This window comes from Cynoglossus semilaevis, chromosome 15 (assembly GCF_000523025.1).
Source record: "Cynoglossus semilaevis isolate Cse_v1.0 chromosome 15, Cse_v1.0, whole genome shotgun sequence".
NCBI classification, from domain to species: Eukaryota; Metazoa; Chordata; class Actinopteri; order Pleuronectiformes; family Cynoglossidae; genus Cynoglossus; species Cynoglossus semilaevis.
Window position 1 is genome coordinate 11,140,236 of NC_024321.1, and position 16,302 is coordinate 11,156,537.

Below are 16,302 nucleotides of genomic sequence, written 5' to 3' on the forward strand. Positions count from 1 at the left end.
TATCAGGAGTGACATCATCGTCAGGGATGTTATCGTACAGAGACAGCGCACTCCTGTGCTGGTCACTGTGTGATGGGTCTGGACTCGGGTTCAGATGAGGTCTGTCGCTGCGTCCAGCGCTGCCTCCCTGTCCTCCACCTCTCTCTCCTCCTCCTCCTCCTCTTCCTGTGATTCTGCCTGAACCCAGCGGTGCTGCCCAGCCCTGTCTTCCCAGGCCTCCTCCCCAGCTGCAGTAGCTGTGGTCTGGCCAGGCGCCAGGGGCTCTTCCTCCACCAAACCATGTGGGAACCACAGCCACAGCTGGGCTCAGAGCAGACCCGGGGCTGCAGGGACCTGGGAGTCTGCTCACAGCCGGACTCACTACTTTACTCTCCATTTCCTTCTCCCCGCTCCTGTTACGCTGTGCAAAAGGTGGGCAGTTGTCGTAGAGAGGGTCGGTGGAGCAGGAGCTGACTGTGGTGGGGGTGTCGCTGAGGAGACAGTGCAGCTCCATGGCTCAGACAAGCACATGGGTGCACTCAGTGCCCTCGGTCAGAGCCCTCCCCTCCTGTGTCTGCGGTCACCGTGGAGCCTCCTCGTGTCAAGTGCTGATGTGTGGTGGAGAGAGAAAGGTGCAGGAGGTGCAGGAGCCTCCCTCTCCTCTGGCCGCCTCTACTGTGCCCTTAAGGCCACTTGCCTCATAGTGGACAGGTTGTAGTGTAGGTGCTACTGTATGTGTGCATCAGTGTGTGTGTCTTTAAGTAAGACTGACATCAGCTGTTACTTTAGCACGGCGTCTGAGGGCGGGACCAGGGTGTAATATGGTCCGGCACATTCCTAGAGACAGTCACATATAACCGCAACCACAGAAATAGACGGTGTCTGTAAGCACAAAGTGTGAAACACAATTAAGTCCTAATCTGTGCACAGTGTTAGTGCAGTGAACCAACAGTTGAGGACAGATTTAAGAATGTGTTTCCTCATTAGTGTGGTTCCTCTCACAGCGGCTTTTTAAAGCCGGCTTATATTAGTTTACTCTGCTCACAGCAACAAAGCAGTTCTGTGTAGTATAACATCCTGAGGTGAATACTAGCAGTACTGCATGGTGTAAGCAGTACCAGAGGGAGTGTAGCTGCCCTTTAGTACTTGAGGAAAACAACTGTGAGTGCTCTTAAAGAACATTTCTCCAAAATGTTTCTGTAAAAGGTATTTTCAAAAAGGATGAAAAAAAAAAAAGAGGAGCCGCTAATACTGTGGGAGCAGGGACCCCTCACTGCAGCGGCTCTTAACCTTTTCTTTGGCTTCTGATCCCATTTTGACATCACAAATTTGTGAATTTTGTTAAACTGCGTTGCAAGTAGTAGTAGTAGTAGTTATTTAATGACACATAGTTCCAGCTCACATATTGTGTACGCTGCATTTTTATTAACCCTAATTCTGGCCCGAACCCTAACCCTAAGCTCAGATCTCGGTTTTCTTTTTTGTTATTTTTTTTTTGTATCAGTTAAATACATTTTAAATCGTAAAGAAAAAGCTCAGATCTAGGTTTTCTTTTTTCCTTTTTTTTGTTTATCAGTTAAATACATTTTAAATCGTAAGGAAAAAGCTCAGATCTCGGTTTTCTTTTTTGTTATTTTTTTTTTGTTTTGTTTTTCAGCTATCCCACTAACGCTGCAGACGTATCATTGATTTCCCTCCATTTTAATCCATTTCTGTCTGCATTCCACTGTAGTATTGGTTAACAAAAGCATGCACTCTAGACAGAGGGCGATCTATGAGAGACAGTTTCTCTGAAATCAGGAGCAATAAATCTTGACCGGCAGACAGAGAGACGGGGACGGACGTTCAATTTTTAGAAATCAAAATCTTCAGTAGTTGCGTGTTTAAGCCACTGGGTGGCGCTGCGTACAGCATTATGAAGAGTGGGCGGATGATGCGTCTTAGAATTTAAATGAATCAAAGCGAATTAATCACAAGGATGGCACTTAAAAGCAAAGGAAATACACAGAGGTCACCAAAATAGTTTCATAAATAAGATTATTTCTATGTCGTTTTCATGGCAGTTTGGTTTGAACAAAAAAAAACAAACAGTGCTGCTGCTTCAGGATCACAGATTTACTGAACATCACTCAGATTTATGTCTGTTTTTTGAAGGGCACACACCGGAGAAGCCAAGCAAACACCGCAGACTTAATGACTTTAGAACACGTCTCAGTCTCACGTCTGTGTACGCTGATAATACTCTGACTTATCTGCGCCGAGAAAATCTTTGCTGTGCAGACCCCCACTATTTGTTTTTGTTTTTTTGGCTGCTTTAAATCTTGGCACCACCGAGCTTCTTCTTCGTCCCTCTCAGGGATGCTCCAAAATATCTCCAACGTAACAGCAGGTAGAGGAAACAGAACATCTAGAATGACCCATATTTGCTGAAATCCCCTCGCATCCGTCTCTCTGGGAGGTTTAACCCTGACCTTTCAGGTGTTTTTGACCTGAGGTTTGACAATCTTGTTCTCCGTACATCCTCCCCATCCTCAGTCTTATCACGGCTGGATCTCTGCTGGAGGTTAATCTTCTTCCAACACCCCTCACCCTCCCTCCCTCCCTCCGTCCGCTCTCCTGTGTCCCTCTCCACATCCTGTACGTCTGCTGAGTTGTTTGTAGCCATAACGACAGAATCCATGGCAACACCGATCTGCATGGATCTAAAAATTGAAGATGGATGGATGGAAGGGAGTCGGGGGGAGTGGTCTGTGTGGCTATTTTAGCATGTGTCCTATTGGAGAGAGTAATAGAGGAGCGAGAGACCCCGTGCTTGACGAGAGACCGCTGTGACAGGAAGTGATGCCTCCACGTGCAGCATGGAGCCACATTCTCCATGAGCAGCTACAGCATCATATATTTGCTCAATACGTGCATTAAAACAAACAAACAAACAAAGATGAAGTCACTGTGATAAGAACTCAGTGACAGTGACACACACACACAGACCGACGACCTGCTCTGTCACAGAACGGCAGCAACAAAAAGCTGATGCTCTTTGTAATGCAAAGTAGCAGTTGTGCATGCAGGTGTGTTTTAGAGAGATTAACATCCCGGCTGTTTCCTCTGATCCTCGACGTCTGCCTGTGAACGTGCGTTAAAGCTGCGCCCGCTACCTGAGCAGATTATAGCCTTTTTTGTGGTTGTTTTTTAAGGAAAAATAAATATAGTTATTAATACAGAGAAAACCAGGTTTGTCATCCATCAGTTGTGGATGCACTGATGCAACATCAGTGTTGATTTGTGCAGACAATGGTGATTAGGTCTGGACTGGTCAAACTCAATCACGCACAGGGACGGAATATAAATCACAAAGTCGAAGTCGTGGTCCAAACAGTGTTAACATTTATTGAACAGTCTATTGCATTTCCAGGATATGGGTCACAAAATCAATGTGCATTATGGGAGATGTTTTGTGTTTGGTAAACAAATGTACACTTAGAATATATATATGTATATATATGTTAATATATATGTATATGTATATATATATTTATATGTATATGTATGTATATATGTATGTACTTTATGTATACATGTATGTATGTCTATAAAAATGTACATATGTATATATGTCTATATGAGTATATATATAAATACATTTATACATTTAGTGCATATATATGTATATATATATTTGTTTTTGCCTGTTTCGTATCTGTATTATTTTAACTCGGCTTCATATGTTTCTACAGGACATGTCTTGTTGTGTCATCACCAGAATTCTCCTCGTTTGTCGTTTGCTGAGGGCAGTGGAGTGTGGAGCTCGACACAGAGCTGCAGAATGTCACACGAGGGTCCAAGTGGTTTGTGATTCACATCAATGTCATTCCTGTCAGTCAGTGTCCCCGTGTGCCCTACGGCGTTTTGCGTTTTCATCTCACTCCACACATCATGGCCGCAGACTTGTTCATTTACAATTTTACACTCATTTTATGTTCAAACCAGGACTCCATAAATCCGGACCTCAACTCCAACGTCCATCAAGTCTCTCTGGTCAAGGTCTCATTCACTCCAGGGCAATATTTGACAGCACAAACGAGAGACGCTCACGGCTCCTCTCCCACTCGTACCGCCGCAGATGTGCGTCACTGGCGACCACGTGTGGGTCGTGATGTTGCTGCTGTTTAATTGGAGTGTAATTCTTTTTCCATAGCATCCCTCCCTCCTTGTATAATCCGCTCCCTTCCATAGCTTCTGTAGAACTCATGTTATTTTTATATCATTCACAGTTTGATTTAAACGTGTGCGTTATCTCAGAGGCACTCCGCGTCATGTGACCATGTCCTGAGGGAAAAAAGGCACGATGGACATTTGTTGTCAGGACTTTGTTTCTTCTCATGGTTGAGCAATATCACACATTTCTACATTCAATTAACAGTCTCTGTGGAGTAACCATGGGAACCGCAAGAGAAGACGATGGTGGGAGAGGGCAACTGCTTAACAACCAGGCCGCTCCTGTGTCTCACTGCAGTCTGGTGCAGCTCGTGCACTGTATTTACTGTACACACACACACACACACACAACTGTTGCCTGAGCTCTGTGTGTATGTGTGTGTACAGAGGGAAGAGAGATGAGAGTGAAGAAATGCAATTACTGCAGGTAGTGTGGATGGATGGATAGAGGGAGTGTAAGGAGTGAGGAGAACAAAGAGAGGGGCAGAGTGAAGAGTGTGAAGCTGGAGGAACTGGGAGAAACCTCTGAGACAGAGACAGAGAGGAGCTGAAAATATTTGGTTAGTTCAAAGAAAACAAGTGGTGAACGCAGCACAGGAAAAGAAAAAAATGTCACTGATTTGATGACTTATTCTAACTTCCTCTCCCTCTCTTCCTCTCAAGGATCTCTTTGAGGGGAACCATGTTTGAAGTGGCTGCATATGCAATATAGTGTGTCAGTGGGAGGTGAAGCAGGAGGTGGGTGGAACGCAGCAAAAGACAGATCAGGAGTGGGAGTGGGGGGGGGAGGAGGGAGGCGGATGAGGAGGGTGTACAGTAGGTGAGGAAGAAACACATGTCAGTTTTCTCCTCCGCTCTGTAACAGCCTCAGCAGACTCTGCTCTGTTGTCAGTGTTGCACCAGTGCAGTCACTGTGTGTAATTCAGATGACATGTACTGTATCACTGCCACATGGTTAATAACTAAGTTATGATGCAACTAGTGAGACTGGGTTTATATGGCTGTGAACAAGCTCAAAATGTCATTACTAGTGCAATGGACTAGGCAATTATACTAGTACTGTGTATACTGTACAATACTTTTTTGGCTCCTTTACAAGTGACAGGGATAAAATGTTCTACCTAGATTTAAAAAATATATATAAATATATATTTACTTATATAGACTATGTATATATTATATAACATATAAATTCTTTTAAAAAAAAATTATAATATAAGATTTAAATAAAATGTATTATTATTATTATTATTATATATATATAATTAAATGTATGTAGTTGTATGGCACAATATCTGTCACTGTGAGTCAACAGGTATATATGTCCACTACTTTAGCCAAGGTGAATAGTGTCTACAATATATTACATTTATATATATTTATATATACATATATTTATATATACATATATTTATATATACATATTTTTTAAATTGCTCAACTACCTGTAGTTTCACTTGTGATCTACGTATTTGGCACCCCTGCTATACATAATATTTAATATTATTATATTAAATATATTCTATATTACATTATATATTTCTATTAGTATTATAAAATGCCATATGATCATAAGGGATGTCACATGATCTAAACCTTAACTCTTTCTCTCTCAGATTATGTTTTCGACTGCGGTGCTGTATTTACTCCACATCCCCTGGTACCATTTCATCTCAGTGTTGAAATATATGTTCTCTAACATTATTTTATAATGACATTGTTTAACTGAACTGTGTGTTGAAATGAACCAGGATTTTCCTTCAGAGAACAGTCTCTTCACTTTGAGTTAGAAAAGAGAAGCAGAGGAACAAGGAGAGTAATGGGAAAGAGATGCAACATGGGATTGTGGGAAATAAAAACTGAGCAAATCAATAGAGGAAAGAAATGGTGTGAAAAAAAGAAAAAGCCAGCGTTTCATAAATGTAGGGAGCAGATGTAATTGCACCTGAGGGGCTACAGGGACCGATGGCTCTCCACGGCCCAGTGAGGAGGACAGACACGTCTGACCTCCTCACTGGAGGCTCAACTGTTTCTCAGGAAAAGTTGACTTTGCACCGTTGGCTTCCAGATCCTTCCGTGGGCGGGTGTTTGTGGCTGTTGGTGCGGCTTTTCACACATTTGAAGCGCGTCCAGTTTGTGGAGAAAACCCGGTCCAGGCCTGAGGAGGCGATCCTCTGGTGAATGATTGTGTCTGGGAAAAGGCACAAATGCATGATGGGAAAAACCAGTATGAGTGTCGGAGGTCAGGATTGTGATTAAGCGTCCAGACGTGTCACCTCCTCCCCCCTGCCTCCCTCCCTCCCTCCCTCCCTCGCTCCCTTCAGCCGGTCATTTCCATGCACACACTTTGTTCTTTACTGCACAGGAACGCATGAATCTGTTATGAGCACTTTAGAGTTGGCAATTCATCAAATCCCTCTCTCCTGTGTGTGTGTGTGTGTGTGTGTGCCAGGTTTTATAGGCCGACACACTTCCAAGTGTAAGGATGCTCTTCTATTTATAGGCTAAAAAGCAGCCACTGCTTACATTTATGGTTATAACTAACACACAAGAGAAGAGCGGAGCAGACGACTGGAACTCGACAGATATTTATGAGTTCATGGTTGACATTACAACATGTACGACATATGTCCAACACGAGGCCCGCTGGCCAAATCTGGTCCACGTCGTTCAGTATATAGTATATATACATATGTATATATATATATGTAAATATATATACATATATGGGTGGAGGTTACAGGTTACAGTTACCTGTGTTGTTTACACTGCAAACTCTGCTCAGCTTCTGTTATTGTAGCAGTCACTCACACAACCACTGCGGCTTCGCCCGGTATCTACCTGGTGTAGTGTTGACCTGACATTTTCTAGGTGCAAAATAAAAATAAAGAAAACGTCAAGTCATCTTCTGCGGTTGTGTTTTGCCAAAATCCAAGTTGATAATTACAGTTGTTTTTTGTTTGTTTTTTTCCTTTAAAAAGTTGGTTTTAATGAGGTGTGAGATGCCATCTCAGCTCTCTCTGAGTGATGAATAAAATAACCCCAAAAAACTAATTTCAGAGTCTGGAAGAAATCCAAGTCGTCTTTGTAATTTACAAAATACTCGTGTTTGTCCTTGTAAACTTGTCACAAGGGTCGGAGTGAAACCGAAAAATAAAATAAAAACAAAACCTTAGATTCTTAGATGCTCTTTTGTAAACGAGGTGGCCGTCAAACCATTACAATTTAAATTTTGATTAGCTGTGATCAATCGTGATTAATCGAGAGGATTCTTTAGCTTTAATATGCATGGGATTTAGCTGTTATGAAATACATTACTCTAAATATACAGTGTATATATATGTGTGGCGTGACAATAAAGTCGTGACGGCAGCAGCTGTTGTTCTGCTTCTGAAAACTGAGGTTGTTTGTTGAAGTTGGTTTCTGTTTGGCTGCTGCTGTAGTAGTTGATGTGTCAGAGAAGAGAAAGGAAAAGAAAAACTACAGAGAGGGAGAGAGCCAATCTGAGTCTGTGGGTGAAGACGTGCCACGGGCACAGGGTGTGTGTGTGTGTGTGTGTTTCACTTTCACTTCTTCCTCAGTGAGAGCGCTGATGATCACAGACTCTTACTCCCCTCCTCTCACCGTGGGTGAGTCGACACATCGACCACTTCCAGCCCCGCAGGCGCAGACGTTCGCTGTCTACAGAAGAGAGATTCTCCGGGCTTGAATTCAGACTCGGGGTTTATGGTCGAGCAGCAGGAGACGAGAGTAGAACAGGGTTCTGTGACTCAAATGAGCCGAGGGTCGTTTGATGTTCCACACGAAAGTAACAGTAATACTGTGTAGTACTACAGTGCAAACACTTAGGCAACTCTTTTGCTCTGAAATCACCAACCAAAGTATTGTTATGATAAAAAAACAACATCATTTTTATATAAATAATTCATAATAAAATCTGGGAGATTAGCGGGCAGAAAGTGGTCCCCGGGCCCTTAGTTTGAGAACCCAGTAGTAAAAGCTTTATTTCCTTTCCAGATTTTAAAAGTGTAGCATTTTATGTCAAAAAAAAAAAGCCCACAAAGCTCCGTCTGTCAGACATAATTCCCCCACCGTTTCTCCCCGTCCTTGGGCAAACGTCCAGGTGTGACTAAAAAAAGAGACTCATCTTCAACACGATGTGGTTGTGAGTGAGAGAGGAGAGCAGAAACCATGACGTGGGGATTTCTGTTGATGAACCTGCTGCTGCAGGAACCACATCCATCACCCACTCTTTACATCCCCTCACTGTCAACGAGAGTTCTCAGGCCACGGGTTCACGCTCACATGGGATCGAGTCGTCAAAAGGCAGCGTGGCCGTCCTTCTTCTTGAGAGTGGTTCTTCAGCAAAAGGCAGCGTGGCCGTCCTTCTTCTTTTTCTTCTTCTTGAGTGTGGTTCTTCACGAGCAGAAAAGAAACAGGCTTTTCAGTGCTTTTTGTGTCATGTAGTAAAAAGAAACCACTGAAGACCCCCTAAAAAACAGGACAAAGAAATGGACGAGGACGGCGTTGCCTTGAAGCAGAAGCAGAAAGAAGAACAGAAAACCTTAGAAACCCTGAAGGCCAAGGCTTCAGGGGAAGGACCTTTAGGTGGCAGTGGAATAAAAAAATCTGGCAAGAGGTAAAGTGTGGCTTCTGCCATGGAAGCAGAAGCAGAAAGAAGAACAGAAAACCTTAGAAACCCTGAAGGCCAAGGCTTCAGGGGAAGGACCTTTAGGTGGCAGTGGAATAAAAAAATCTGGCAAGAGGTAAAGTGTGGCTTCTGCCATGTTTTTTTCCCTTCTCATTGACATCACTTCTTCTTCTTCTTCTTCTTCTTCTTCTTCTTCTTCTTCTTCTTCTTCTTCTTCTTCTTCTTCTTCTTCTTCTTCTTCAGAAACCAAAGTATATAAAACAGATATTGCAGAATCATCTGTACAGTGTAAAAAACATGTATATTTATAGTTACCTTTGTATTATCTACTGTTTAAAAAAAAATTCTGACCTTCAACAAACCTGGTTTCTATTTCCTGTCTGATGCTGATGTCACTTCCTGTCCCTGTAGTCATTTTATTTTGGCGGTATTTTCAACCTGAGGTGTGTCAGTCACTTCCTGCTGCTCCACTTCCTGTTCCTCTGTGTTCCCACTGTGCCTCCTCCCCCTGGCCACGCCCCCTGAGGTTCCCTCCTCAGTGATTAACCTGACCTTTCACACCTGTGTCTCGTTACCTCCTCGTCCTGCTGGTCTTGGATGAACAGCAGTACTGACCTGTGGTCTGTTGTTTTGGTCCTTCAGTCTGTTCTCTGGACTTTTTGACTCTTCCACCTTCTGCCTCTTGGTAACATTATGGATTTTATTCTACAGCACCACCTGCAGGAAAGAAGGTGTCCATGCTTGTAAAAGGTAAGCGAGAGTTTTTTGTTTTGTTTTAGCGGTTCAAGCTAGTTACTAAGAGCCATGTGAACTCCACAGCAACCCTTTCTGATGCAACAGTCCTTAATGTTTCTGCTGGAGTTGAACCCTGAGACGCTGCAGTTTTAAATCCAACAGTTAACTCGTTCTCCTTCTCTGTTTTGAGAGAGAAACTTCACATGAGACACATTTGTATTTCAAGCACAAGAAAGAGGAGGAAAGTGAGAATCCTATTAATAGTTCCACTAAACTGGACCAGCCTCAGTTTGCTCTCACGATTCTTTATCTGGAAATGTTCCGTTCATGAAGCACCGCGGCGATCGCTGTGTTGTTGGTGAATTATCTTTATCTCATCCATTACCTGCCGCTCTGATCTATTCCCTCGCACTCCCATCAGTTACTGTCTTTTTTTTTTTAATAGCGGACCTTTTTATTATGTGGAAATTACAGGCAATAAAAGCAGCAGTAAAATGGTTGGGTTTATTTCCATTGTCCCTGTGAGGCAGTCTGTGGAGTAATAAAAAAACAAATCCCTTTTTTTTTTTTGAAATGTAATATTCTATTTTCTGAGAGGGTTTTCATTAAAAAGAAGAGAAATGAGTTGGAGCTTTAATCAGAGACCTGATGATGAGTCCCTGACCCCCGGCCTCTGTCTTCTCCCACGCGTGTCTTTCCAACTCCAGGACCTGCAGAGTCTAAACGCAGCGTAGCTGTGAAACGTGGTTGTTGTTCGTTGTATATTACAGTGACAGGATAACAACCTGTACTGACTGTAATGTCAGTGTGAAGTGGCTGCAGGTCGTAATGATGATGTCGGTGGTGATTAGTCATTGTTTTCATTCTATTATAATAATAATTATAATAATTAAATAATAATAGAGTTTGAACTTTATTGATCCCACACTGGGGAAATTCTCATGTTAACAGCAGATCTGACTGCAACCGGCTGCCACTTGGAGGCACTATGTATGTGATTCCTCTGGGACTCGAACCCAGGACCTTCTGCATGTAAGGCAGGTGTGATAACCGCTACACTAATAATAATAATAATATTTTTCTCTGCCGTCAATTTAGTCCCTTCCTCTTCCTCAATTTTTGTAGTAAAAATATCAACATACTTTAGTGAATGTGACTGACTTAAAAAAAAAAGAAAAGCACCGACTGTTTATTACTGTCAGAATTAGTCCCACTCCATTGACTCTGATCATTTGTCATCGTTATTTTTCTGCTCTGCTGTAAAACTCTGGTTTAATCACACATTAAACACAGACGTGAGTCTCGACTTAATCAACCAAATCATTGTTGGTGAAAACGCCGTCGTGAGGAGATGATGATGATGATGATGAGCGGAGGTTTGTTTTTACTGAGCGTGTCCCGTCTGTCACCTGAGAATAGACTTGTTCCTTATTACAGTTGGAGTCAGATTAAAGACGCTCTGTTCTCCTCCTCCAATCAGAGCTCCTTCTTCTTTCCTCAGCCTCCTCCAATCAGAGCTCCTTCTTCTTCTTCTCTCCTCACCATCAAACATTAAACTGGAGATTCCCTCACGTCGGCAGAGCGGGATCCTCGTACTGTAGCTCTGTTTGTGTAACTGCCGTCTGTGTTTCCTAAGAAGCCTCATTAAAGGAGACTCAACACCCAGTCTCACACCCTTTAACGACTGTTCCCCTGGATGGTATTAGGCTCCGCACGGAGGAAATCAATTAGTACCTGGAGGAAGATTACAGACACGTCTCACCCTGATCAGACGGCAGTTAAAGATGAGAGGAGAAGTCATCATTTAACCATGATTAAACGCACGGAGAGGGGGGAGGAAGAGGAGGAGGAGGAGGAGGGATGAAGTGGCTCCAGTACTGGAGACACAGCAGGAGTAATGAGGGAGGGAGGGAGGAGAGACCGACTTACCTGATTGTGGAGATGAGGAGAGAAGCACAAGAATGATGTGAACAGAGGAGGAAAAAGACAGAGGGCATTTTATATCCTTCCAAACATTGGTTCCCAACCACCGGACTGGGGACCAGTACCTGGCCATGAATTATGTGTTACTGGTCCACACAGACGGAATTTTATTTTCAATTTAAGTTGGTCTGCATGGTGTTTTATTTTTTTTTTTTTAAACGACTTAAATATAAATTAAAATGTAACATGTGGGAATGACGCAGCATCAGATAAAATATATTTTGAAATTTAACGTTGTTTATGTAATAATTGAATTATATGTGATGCACTTTGATGTGTTTAGTTATGATTTGTTTTGCCTAAAACGGGTCAGTGGTGCAAAAAAATAAAGTTATGGTTGTCAATCAAATTCAACAGAATAATATGGTGCATTATGAGAATTCGGCCGCACCTTTTTTTTTTTTTCTTTTCATCTAAGACTATGATGGGCCTCGGCCCGACTGCAGCCAATAGTATTATACAGACAATAGAGGGTGGTGACAGCTGCTTCTCAACTATCCATTAACTGCTCCAAAATGGCAACGCCTGGAAGAGGAGAGGAGACGGTCCTCACGTCCATCAAAGAGGCCGTTGGAAGAATGGGAAAAGCCAGGCGACAATGGAAGAGTGATGGAGGAGACTGGGCAGGAGGAAATGGATTTAAAGTGTACTTGGATGGATGGATGGATGGATGAATGAATGGATGAAAGGATGGAAGGATGGAAGGCAATCAGATCAGGTGAAATATATAAACCCTTTTTTTTCGTGACCCACTTTTGACGCCTCGGTCTCTTCGTTCCTCGTGGTCATTTCTCCGTCATTGGTCACTCATTACCTGCAGCCTTTTATTCAGTGTAGTTGAAGGTCGTGTTCTCCTTTATGATCCGTTCCTGAACGTTATTCTTCGTTATGACATTTTTCTGCTACCATTTTTTTGCTCTCCACGTTGAAGTCGTCGTTAAAGCTGACATTTGTCTTTTTGGCACCTGCTCCAGTCGTGCTGTTTTTATGTTAAGTTTTTTTTTACATTCTGTGACTGTTGACTCAAAATATGTTTATAGCGCCCCCTGCAGGGTTGGAATCAAATTTCTGTATTTTTCAAGACCAACTTAGAATGTTCAACTACTGAGAGACAACAGTTGGACATAAAGATTAACTGTTTAAAGTGATGTAGAATAATCTTACTCTTGTTCAGGGATTAACATCATCGGATTAACATAAATGGATGAAGTGTAAGAAGATAAATTAGTCACACCTGTTTTTTTATAGCTCCTACCTCAGTTGCTTGTGGAAAAGACATTCAAACGCAGCAGATATGTTGACTGTGAACCTGTGATGGATGTGTGACCTCTGCAGATTCTCATTTCCTTCAGAATACATTAACTCCAGTCATTTTATATTCACTTCCTGGACTTTTGTCAGTTTCCAGTTTCAACCAAAGCAGCTTCTCTGATAAATGTCTGTTGCCTTTTGGAAAATTAGATTTTTTTTTCTATTGGATCCACCTGACTGAAGAATAATAGCACATCTTCATACCTCTGAGTGGTCGGGGCGTTAATCACAGATTATACTCCTCTTCTTCATCCGTCCGTCACCTCTCGTCCGTCACCTCTCGTCCGTCACCTCTCGTCCGTCACGCAGCTCGTCGTTTCCCCTGATCTGCCTTTGAGCGTGTTTGTAAACAGAGCTCTTAATGACTTGGAGCCATTTACACGTACATGTTAGCTTTAGCTCGCGGGCTCATTCATCATCCGTCGTGCTGGCATTTCCGCGCGCCGTCCCCCCCTGCAGGTGGCTATTATAATGCTAATGGTATGGATCGAGATTGGATTCCAGCTTTATTTCTGTCAGCTCAGGCGTTTTTATATTAACGTCCCGACACTCAGACAGACAGCAGCCGCTAAAACAGCTCCACCCCAACCCCCCACACACACCCCCAAACACTATTGATGTAGGATAAATGGAGCAGATCAAAGCTGAGACTGAACGACAAGACCGGAGTCGGTGGTCCTGCAGGCAGAGCCGTTTACAGCGTCACTGTCGAGGCAGGATAATTGAGTCTGAGTGAAGTGAACACCTTTGTTGTGTCGTCACAACAGGTTGGGACAGAGAGTCTTGGGTTCGACTCCCAGAGGTTTGAGGTATCCCTAATGGCGCCTCCTGTGGCAGCCTCTGTCAATTGCGAGGACTGTATATTTCCCTGTTTTAGTATGAATAAGGTACGTCGAGGCAGGATAATTGAGTCTGAGTGGAGTGAACACCTTTGTCGTGTCGTCCGTGTGAAAGATGCACCAAAACCTGTGGAGGAAAATGGATCTGTCCCTTCACAGCAGCTCCATGACATGAACATAGACGAAGAGGTTGGGACAGAGAGTCTTGGGTTCGACTCCCAGAGGTTTGAGGTATCCCTAATGGCGCCTCCTGTGGCAGCCTCTGTCAATTGCGAGGACTGTATATTTCCCTGTTTTAGTACAAATAAGGGACTCAACACAAATACATGTTATTATTATTATTATTTAATAAAGACTAAAGTGTGGTTGTCTTTTGCTGGGTGGCGCTGTTGGTTCACCTGCATAACTTTAAATATTTTCCACCTCACTCCTCACATCACATACAAAGAATCTGTAGGGAGGGATTAAATCTGAGCCTCGGCACCAAGTGAAAATGTTTTACTGCTGCAATAACCACTCATATGCGAGTTGGCTGATTGAGAGGCGAGCGTGCGTTTATCTCCTCCCGTGTGAGGAGGCGTTTCAATGTCAGACTTTTAAAATCTTTTTCTGCTTCCTCAGCAGCTTCAATCTCCTGCCTGCCACTATCTGTGGTTCATTTCTGGGTTTGACTGATTTTGAGGGCTTCCCTTGAAGTCATTCCACTTTTTAGGTTTTAAAGACACCTAAATATGAATATAAATTATATATCTGCTTTTTTGTAGAGTAAAAATAAAACACAAATAGGTTTGAAACAATAGTAATAATTCTAGCGTCCCCTATGGGTCGTTTGGGTTTTTGTTCACAGTCCAAAAGTGAAGGATTAAGTTACTCTAAATTGACTTTATGTGTGAATGTTAGTGTGAATATGTGGTTTGTTAATGGCCTGGTCAGGTGTCGGGGTCTGACAGGTGCAGATCTGACGTTCCCATTGGTCCTGAAACAATTAAGAGATAGAAGGGAATGAATGTGACTGAGGAAGTGAGCCAGATGTTGAGATGTTGAATCTCAGACAGTAGATCTGATCACTGGAAGAAAAAAGAGCGGGAGACCCTCAGTGCTGTCGTGTTTGACCTCATGTTTGAACTGGAATCCCAGTTCCTTACGTCACCGCAGCAACGCTCTCCTGATGAAGCTCTCTGGGTCACAAGGTCTGAGAGAATTAACCACATCATTGTACCACTAATGGTCTGTACAGCTGTGGTAATCAGAGACCATAGAGAGAGAGAGAGAGAGACAGAGAGAGAGAGAGCACTGGAAATGTCAACATAATGAACTGAAGTCTAATTGTGACAAATTGAAGAAGAGGAAAACACACCCTGGGCTAACGAGGTTAGTGGATCGTCAGAGGTGATGTCACAGTGAAAGGCGTCCTGTAGGTAACGAGAACGTCTGGTTCTAAGGTTCGTTAGACCCTCTGATATTTTAACAGGAAGAAATATCAGACTATAGAAATAGAGTGCCCTCTAGCGGCTTTCAAGAGAACATAACGAATGTGTGAAATTGCATATTTTTAATATATAAGTTGCAAAAAACTGTGTGACTTATAGTCTGGAAAATAAGGTGGTAATTATTGCTCTGTATTTTGTGCGGTTTCATGGTGTAGTGGTCAGCATGCCTGCCTCGCAGAGAGCAGAGAGTCCTGGGTTCAATTCTCAGAGGAATCACATATCTCTAATGGCGCCACCTGTGGTCATCTTGACAGTGTGTTGTAAATCATTTGAGTGAAGCTGTAGACCGCAGCGACATGGACTTGTCAGTCAGCCGTAGACGTGAGCTCAGTGAGGCTGGTCTAAAGCCAGTCTCACCTGATGGTGTTTTCAGCTGTAGATGTTTCCCAGCAGTGTGCACAAATAACATCTGTATGATGAAGGAAAAAAACCCACTCACAGGTGGAGAACAGGCCTCCTCCACACGGACAGACCATCTGTTACAACCTACTGTAGATTCAATCTGATGACCTTCTCGCTGTAAGGTATTAGCATTAGCCACCCCACCACCTTGTGGCTCAAACTGTAACTGTTCCTTCTGTAAACTGTGAAAGCATTTACTCTCAGGATGAGGAGGAGAAAACACATCTGTTTCCACTGTTGCCCTGTTTTCTGCCCCCCCCCCATCATCCTGACCTGTAAAAAAATGGGCAAACTGTGGTCAGTGACCCCCATACGTGACCCTCGTGTGTCTGATGGGGGAGAGTGTGATGAATCAAACATCACTCACAGCTGCCAGTACAGAATACAAATATCTCTCTACCCCTCTCTCCCCCTCCCTCCCTCTAACTCACTCACGACACACACACACCTAACACCGTACATCCTTTACCCCCTCTCCCCTAATCCTAATCTCAGCAGGGACCAGCAAAATGTTCCTGCAGGGACACGCTGTCTCCACTAGGATGGACTTTGCCTCAAACGTCCCCACGTGTATCGCCGTACCTCAGGCACAGCGGCAGCAGCACTAGGTCACTTTATAATGTCGCTGCAGCTCAAACACTCCCCGTCCTCCATACCAAGCGTCGTCTGCAGCCCTGCAACCCCCCCGTCACCTCCC

The 16,302-nt window shown here is 43.3% G+C and overlaps 1 long non-coding RNA gene across 1 annotated transcript in view; it reads left to right on the forward strand.

Annotated features, from left to right (window-relative positions):
- Positions 1 to 9,135: 9,135 nt before the first annotated feature.
- LOC103391023 (uncharacterized) overlaps positions 9,136 to 16,302 on the forward strand; it is a 16,284-nt gene continuing 9,117 nt past the window's right edge. The window contains exon 1 of the long non-coding RNA XR_003052089.1: positions 9,136 to 9,595. This is a non-coding gene — a long non-coding RNA (uncharacterized LOC103391023). The remainder of the gene's footprint in view (positions 9,596 to 16,302) is intronic.